We start from the raw sequence: 8,949 nt of genomic DNA on the forward strand, positions 1-8,949 counted from the left end.
CTTTTTCCGTGCTAACAATTCTCCATAAGTTAAAAAATAAATAAATAAAGAATGTTTAAATAAATAATCAACTGTTCTTAACATGCTTTGGGAAAACATGTATTTTATTTAATACCAATGTAAAACATTTAATAAATGTATTAATCCTTTACATTTATTACATGTTGAAACTTAATAATGAAATAACATATTCACTCTTCATATGTCTAAAAAGACATATGTCTAAAAAGACATATGAAGAGTGAGTGTTATTATTTCACTATTAAATGATGAACATGTTATTCATATTAATGAATATGTTATTATTTCATTAAATCCAAAAATGGATTTGTTTATTTTTCTACTTTTCTATTTTTTTATTTCTATACTATTAAATAATTTTATATATTACTATTTCTTTATATTTACTATAAATATTTACTATACATATTACCTATTTACTAAGATATATTTACATACGTCATAGAAAGAAGAAAGTTAATAGATGTCCATTTGTCCTTGATCAATATCATTAAATTTAAGTATCCATTTTCTGATACCCAGGCTAAAAGGGGACTATTGAATTATCTCTACCTACTAGGAATTCCTTAAAGATATGAAGCATGTTTTATTCATTCTTGTAGGCCCAGTGTCCAGGCCAGCCTTGCACCCAGATGATTATTGACAAATAAGGGAATGAAGGAAGGAAGGAAAGAAAATAGGATGGAATGAGTGTATCTCTGATTTCTCCTGCTGAAGCTCTGCTATTTTCTCCAAGTTTTGACTTCTCTTAATCCTTTAGAAACTTGGCAGAATGGACAACCAAACTCAAATTGCTCCGACATGAAAAATCAAGGGTAAATTTGCAAGCTATACAAAATTTAAAGAAAGAAATGTGTACGAGGTCATGTTGTTACAATTCTTCACCTGATGTCAGGGTTACCTTGGGAAGCAACATTTATCTTCATAATCTCACCAATTCCATAACATGTATTTTAGACTCAGTAAAATAAGAGAGTGAGCCTCTGTTCAATAAGAGAGAGAATTTAACTTGCTGCAAATACATAGCTTTAAGATGGGAAATATTTAAAATAGCAAGTAATACCATTTATTAAGCTCCACTTTGTACTGGACAGGGAGCCAAAAGGTTTACCTTAATGTATTTATTTAACCTTCACAACAGTTTGCTAAGTAAATACTATTATATCAATTTTAAATATGAAGAAACTGAAATCAGAGGGATTGAGTAAGTTACTCAATATCAAAAAATTTGTAAGAACCCGAACACAAATCTGTCTCAATGCAAAGCTCTTTCAGATTCAAAGCTAATTACCAGTTTACTTGACTGAAAAATGCCATTGACTGTGAGATTGAGGGTGAGTATTTAGGGAAGAAGGAATCAAAACATTAAATTCAAGCACAAATAGTCACTAACTGATGGTAATAATACACATTTAGTTTCATAATTAGATAGTTTCCCCCTGTAGAATCACATACCCCAAAAAATCAATGTCTAAACATTTTTTCACATTCAAAATGTCAAGGTCTTTTTTTTTTAATTTTATTTATTTATTTGACAGACAGAGATCACAAGTAGGCAGAGAGGCAGGCAGAGAGACGGGGAAGCAGGCTCCCTGCTGAGCAGAGAGCCCAATGTGGGGCTCGATCCCAGGACCCTGAGATCATGACCCGAGCCGAAGGCAGAGGCTTTAACCCACTGAGCCACCCAGGAGCCCCCAAAATGTCAAGGTCTTTTTGAATCAACTTAAACAGGATCATGATAACTGCTTTTCATAATTTTCACTAACAATCTTGGTATTTGGGGTACTATTAAAGCTATCAATATAATTTCTAAGGCATATTACAGATCACCAGAGTTTTCTTTACACTTTCTTTTTTTTTCTTTATACCTTCTAATTAATTAGACTCATGGTTTCAATTACAGGGTTAAGAGCATTAATTTTTTTTTTTTAATTTGAGTATAGCTGACACACAATGATACCTTAGTGGTTCAACATTTCCATGCATCTTAAAGTCATTGGAATTTATGTGGATCTGTATTTGAATCCAAGATCTGCCATTATGTGAATTTGAGCTACCTTTTTATTAAGACAGGTTCAGTCATGCTTTGATATAAAATGACACCAACATTTACATGGCTTACAACACTAGGGTTTATTTCTCCCTCAAGCCACTTGTGCATTCCATGTTTGCCACCATGGTCTTGCCCATCATTCTGAGTTAAGATGGTTAGTCGGAGCAAGTGACATCTAAACCAAGACTAGAAGTGAAGTGGAAGGGTTGTCAGTATGACTGGAGAAGAGTCTTCCAGGCAGAAAAACAATGTGACCAAAGACCTAGGGACCAGAGAGTTTAGAAATTAAGAAAATCATATTTTAGAGGCTATGGTGTTCCAGCATCCATACTGAGTCCTTGATTTACCAAATATCTCTGTGATCCCAAGAAATCTACTTAAACTCACTGAAACTTGGCTCCCACCAAATGAAGAGAATAATACCAACACCTTAAAATCAGATGTCTACTGATTAAATAAGATAATACATGTGAAAATTTCTAACACATTGCCCAACTCATATTAGACAACGGTTTCTGTATATTTTCCTTTTCAGCATGGGAAACTGTACAGGCTATCAGATGTAAACATAATGAAAATATCAGTGAGAATCTCTCAGCATACATCCTTTTGGGTCTCAAGATGAGGGAAAATAAAAATTGGATTGATATATTTTGTGCTTCCAAGCAAACCAACGTAATTCAAAATGTTTTGCTTCCTTTAATATTTGTGTTATATATTTTTTCAATTAAATAAAATTCTTTTCAGTATATATAGACAAACCCTTCCCTGGATTCTATAGGAATTTCAAAACAGTAAGACAGTTTTTGAAGATTTATAGATATCAAAACCTAATGAGAGAGACAATACAAACCATATTGAGTTTGCTTGGCTTCTATTTGCTAAGTGGTCGCCTCTATATGGAGTCTGTTCTGAAATAAATTTGGGTGTTTTATTTTAGCCATCACAAAGAAGGCCTATTATGTGATTGTTTTTGTCTGGTAAAGATAGCCAACAAAAATAGATACATTCTAATTATTTTGTTTATTTCTCATTATTTGAGTTGTCATGATAACTGAATTAGGCTGTCTAATTAAACTGTGATTGGTTGATTCATTTAATTAAATTATTATAATGACAAAAACCCCTCAATTAAATCAAATGATTGATTTAATGATAATGTATTCTTGGGTTGACACAACTTTAAAAAGAAGGGATACACAATAGAATATTTTAAAGGTTGGACATTTACACCTAAAAAATGCAGGAAAATATTGGTTATAGTTAGCAGCTGCAGTGAATGACAACACCTGATAAAGAACAGATAATGCAAAGCTTTTCTCTCTTCTGTGTTCAACTTCATAAAGTAAGACACAAAAGGCTTTTCACTGAAATGATTTTATTTTTCTATATATTGTCCTTCTATTACAGGGTTGCAAATCTTTTTAAATTCAAAAGTAAATGGAAAAATACGTGTTTTTAAATATACATTTTTGGCAGCTTTGTACTATACTAGACTTGGGGTATCAATCAGTGAGGCATGGGGAGTTCTTTATGTTTCTTTCTTTAATTGTGTGGTATCAACTATAGAGTTATGTTTTCCACTTAACAATTTAAAATAGGAATAGGCGTAATAAATTTCAACTTGCTGATAATTCGCAAGAAGTTCAACTTTCATGTTTTTGCCTCCTTTAACCTCTTTAAGTTCTGTGAGACACCACCAGAACTCACCAAATAGTCAATACTCTTTACTGGGCTGGTGGAAGTTGAAATATGGGAGCCGCCTGGGTCTGCTTAGAAAAGAGCCAGGAACCAATTGAATGTGAGCCAGAAAAAAACACCTTTACTGAGTCATATCTCTGAGGTTTGGGGATTATCTGTGACCACCAGATAGCCTCACCTCTTCTGATCCCCTGTGGCTAAAGCTAGTGGTGCTTACCAACACTGAAGTACTCCTTCACCCTTGCAGGTGGGGTGGAGCCAGGAGCCTGGGTTCTGCAATGCACTCCTGGGAGATGTATGAGCCACCGGGTCTAAGGATATCATCATTTGAGAATGTGCTCTCTCTAATGGATCTCTCTATTCACCAAAACTGGAGGCTAACCATTCTTTCCCTGCAGTACAACTCATGGATATTGGACACATTTTAAACAACACAAGAGTGTTTCTTGTGAAATATAGATGAGTCCTGCATAGGGTGCCTCTGACTGAGAACTACTAACTGTTAACCTCAGAAAATGAATTTGGCTGTAATGCTCAAAAAGATTGAAATGCTCAAACAACAGAGACACAGTATCTAACCCATAGTTCTCTGAGAAATCACATATGGTGTATGGAAGATGGTAGATATTGTTGAGAGCCATGAAATCATTATGCTATAATGAAATCTGATGTATATAATAACCATGTATTCAGAGTGCTACATGAAACTGCCACACTGGGAAACATGAAAATCATAGGTAAAAGTAATATTGTAGGAGTTGTTAAAACTTGTGACTACTGATATTGACCATTGAATGTGCTGGGCAATCAATCACAGGCCCCTCAAGGTGCTATCTGTCCAGAGAGGAACTCTCCTGGAGATTTAGACTTGATTATGATAAATTCACTATGGTTCTTAAAAATCACTCCATTGGGGTACCTGGGTGGCTCCGTGGGTTGAAGCCTCTGCCTTCAGCTCAGGTCATGATCTCAGGGTCCTGGGATTGAGCCCCACATCGGGCTCTCTGCTCAGCAGGGAGCCTGCTTCCTCCTCTCTCTCTGCCTGCATCTCTGCCTACTTGTGATCTCTGTCTGTCAGATAAATAAATAAAATCTTTGAAGAAAAATCACTCCATCAAGTGCAGAAAGATATAGTTCAGAAAGGGAAAATAATTGCAAAGTGAGTACAAAAACTTGAGGAGGTCTACACTGCAATCATTGGATGCTGCAACTACCTGTTTAAAGCCATACAAACCCCTCACTGACTGTTTTAAGTGTTTGGAACCTGAGCATTTTGATTGTCTTTCTGATTCTACACTATTGAAAGGCTCAAAATCACCATTGAACAAGCAATAATAGTGATTGTTTTGTCCTAATAAAGCCTTGAGCATAGGTCAAGGATTCGCAGTCTGCAGGAGGGTTCATTCTATAGCCTTATGTGTGGTCTGAGGTGTTTTGTTGAGTTAAGAATTTTGTCTCTGTTGCACTGACCCCTCGTTTAAAGAGTGAAATCTATTAACTATAATGTTCTGTTACCGTGAGTCTGAGGCAAATTTTGGGTGGCATACAGTAGATTGTCAGCATTGTTTATTGATAAAAGTGAATCTCAATGACATTCCAGAAGACTCCACCACTGAGGGCTGATTGTATAGCAAGAACATGTCTACATACCCAGCAGGGGAGATGGAGCCCTGATGAGACTCCATCTCTGGATCCCTGGTTTGAGATGTTCTGTGTACCCTGTGAACCCAGGTGGTTCCTGATTGAGAGAGTAAAGCATCTGGGATGACCAACAGAGAGGGCAATTGGCATACACCCCTCCTTGCTCTCCAAGCTCCTTGCTGCAAGGCAGCCTCTTAGTGTGATGCATATCTACACATTACTGTTGTTGCTATGTTGGATCCTCTCTCTATAATAAGCTGAATATTTGTAAGCCTGGACGGTTTGAACTCTGGGAGTCTTCTTAAGTAATTTAATCCTATCTAATTGCCACAACGAATGTAGTTCCTTCCTCCCTACTTTATGGCAATGTGCCTGGCCTATAGGATGCATCCACTAAACAAGACATGGTGAAAGGATCTACATACACTTCCTTGGTGGGAAAAAAGCCAAAATGATTGAAATAAATAGCAGTCAATTTAATTAAGTTACATTGTTTACCAAATAAAAGAAAATAATTTTTATCTTCAAAGAAAATTTACAAACACCACTGGAAAGAAAGAACACCTCCACAGTCTGTTTATAAATACTTCATCATTTATATTTAAATATTAATAACTAATATTGATCAAGTACCTACTCTGTGCCAGGCACTGGGCCAAGTACTTAATATTTATCTTTTCATTCATCCATTTGTAACATACTATTATTTGTTAAGTACCTATTTGATAGCAAGTCATGTTTAAATCCTGGGGATACATCTCATTCATCTCAGCCCCCTGGCAAGTTAAGTACACTTCCTCAATTTACAGATAACAAAACTGAATTTTACTGATGTTAAGTTGAAATAAGATTACAATAGAAAAACTCCCGGAATTTAGTTTTAACCCTGATTCTTGTAAAAACTATGCTTAGTCTCTATTAGCCACAATGCCCTTCCTTGAAAACTGGCATGATAAAGTTCCCCTGCCAATTTCACAGGGAAGGGACTAAGGGCCAAAGGAATCTCTTCTTTGAAATCAAAATTATTTGCAAGCTGCTATATAAAGGCACGATTATATGCCTAAGGACTACTTTTGCAATGTAAAATAAGTGATATATTTCTGAAATCTTTTTTGTTGTTTTCTTCCCCTCCTTAACAATCAGAGGGAGTCTATTTGAGGGAAATAGCATAAGGATGTTTCTTCTAAGGGGAGTAGTTTCAAGCCTCATAGCCAAAGTCTTTATTATTTCAAGGCAAGTAGTTTCACAGCCACAGAGTCATGCCAAGGGTGGCATTCCTCTCAACATGCTAAAGAACAAGGCTCTTGAATTTGGTTTGGTTCATTACTCACAAAGTTTGATTTTGCATTTTGACCTTAAAAATCTAAGTCATGGTCATAGGTTTGAACCAGAATAACACTGCTTGAAGGCAGAAAAATGGTTTTAATGACCTTCTGAATCCCATCCCTACAGACTATGAATTGTGCTGCTGTAAAATGCTTTCTGAACTAATTATAGTAGAACATCTACCAGGACAAAAATGTTTTTCAAAAATGCAAAAAGACTATGAGCACATTTTAGGCACTAAAAGATTTCATTTGACTGTTCTTCCAAATACTGACTTGAATTTAGAAAAAGAAAAGATAAGCAATTTTTGTAATTTAAAATAATATTTCCAAGTTACAGAGCATCTTGAAGCTTATACAACAGCAATTACTGTGTAATTAAAAATCAGATGGCTCCCAGTCATAAATGTCATTAAAAAGACTGCCTGTTGAATTGTCTTTAGGAGGCATTGCTAGGCACTGGAAATGGATAAACAGCTTTGAGTTACAGAAGATCTTCTCATTGGGACAAAACTTAAATTAAAGAAGTAGGTTGTATTATTTACAAAATATTTCAGGACTTTGCATGGAGTTTCAGAAACCTGACTAGAAAACAGAGGAACAAAGGGGTAGAAAAAGAGATGGTTTGATAGCCACACTGTCTTGGTTCTGGAGTCCCATTTTTATTTGCACTTGATTTCCAAACTTCTGCTACCAGGAAGCAATTGAGAAAGTGAACATTCTCTGTGTGTCTAATAGGAATTCAAACACAATAGCTGGTATGGCCTGCTATTGGATTCTTATGGGTTGAATTGTTTCCCTCATAAAATCAATTTAAAGTTCTAATCCCCAGTGCCTCAAAATATGACCTGATTTGGGGGCACCTGGGTGGTTCAGCCAGTTAATCATCTGCCTTCAGCTTAGATCATGATCTCAGGGTCCTGGGATAGAGCTTCAGATCAGGCTCCCTGCTCCACAGAAGTCTGCTTCTCCCTCTCCCTCTGCCCCTTCCCTGTTCATTCTCTATCTCTCTCTCTCTAATAAGTAAATAAAATATATTTTTTTAAATATGACCTGATTTGGAAACAGAATCTTTACAGAGATTGCTAGGTTAAAATGAGGTTGGGGAGGGGGGCAAGATGGCAGAGGAGTAGCAAATTGAAACAGCATTAGTTCCCAGGAATTCAACTAAATAGTTATCAAATCATTCTGAATGCCTACAAACTCAATAGGAGATAGAAGAGAAGAAGCACAGCAATTCTAGAAACAGAAAATCCACCACTTTCTGGAAGGTAGGACGTGCAGAGAAGTCAATCTGAAGTGATGGGAAGTTAGACTGTAGGGGGAGAGGCCAGCTCCCAGCAAGCAGTGGAGCAGCAGAGCACAAAATCAGAACTTTCAGACATCTGCTCCACTGAGAGACATCGTTCCAGAGGGTAAGCAGGGATGGACTCCCTTCAGGGACAGTGTGGTCTTGGGACCCCCAGGGTCACAGAAAGACTGGGAGTGTCTGAGTGTGGCAGAGCTGTCAGGTATTAGAGCAGAGCTACAGAGGCCAGCTACAGAGACATAGATGAGGAGTGAGATTTCCTCTCGGGGTTATATTAAACTGTGATCCAAGGCAAAGTCGGGCCACTGCTGTTTGAGCAAGGACCCCACAAGTGACATATCCAGAGAGACACCTTCCTTCCTCCTCTGGGAGGAGTGGTGTGGGAACACGCAGCAGGAATCTGCTGGGTTTGGAGACTCCAAATGGGGCCATGCATGCCAGAGAGAGAAACGCTCAGTCAGAGGCTGGGTGATCAAGGAATGCAGCTGGAGACCAGGGAGATGGGAGGGATTGACTGCTTTTCTCTGAGGGTGCACTGAGGAGAGGGGCCCTGAGCTCTCAGCTCCTCTGGGGTGGAGATGGGGAGGCCACCATTTTCACTCCCATCCTCCAAAGCTGTATGGAAATTGTTCAGGGAACAAAAGCTCCTGAGAGCAAAACTGAGCAGATTACTTAGGCTGGCCCCTTGCGAGGGTGGTGCAGTTCTGCCTCCAGGAATGACATCTGGCAATCACTGCAACAGGCTCCTCCCCCAGAATATCAGTAAGAACATACAGCCAAGACCAATTTCACTGATCAATGAGAACTGTGGAACTCCAGAGCTAGGGGAAAGCAACACATAGAAATCATGGCATTTTCCCCATGATCCTTTAGTTCTGCAAGTTAAAGTTTTTTTAGTT

The sequence above is a fragment of the Lontra canadensis genome, unplaced genomic scaffold (genome assembly GCF_010015895.1).
Source record: "Lontra canadensis isolate GAN:19392208 unplaced genomic scaffold, GSC_riverotter_1.0 scaffold177, whole genome shotgun sequence".
Classification (NCBI taxonomy): Eukaryota; Metazoa; Chordata; class Mammalia; order Carnivora; family Mustelidae; genus Lontra; species Lontra canadensis.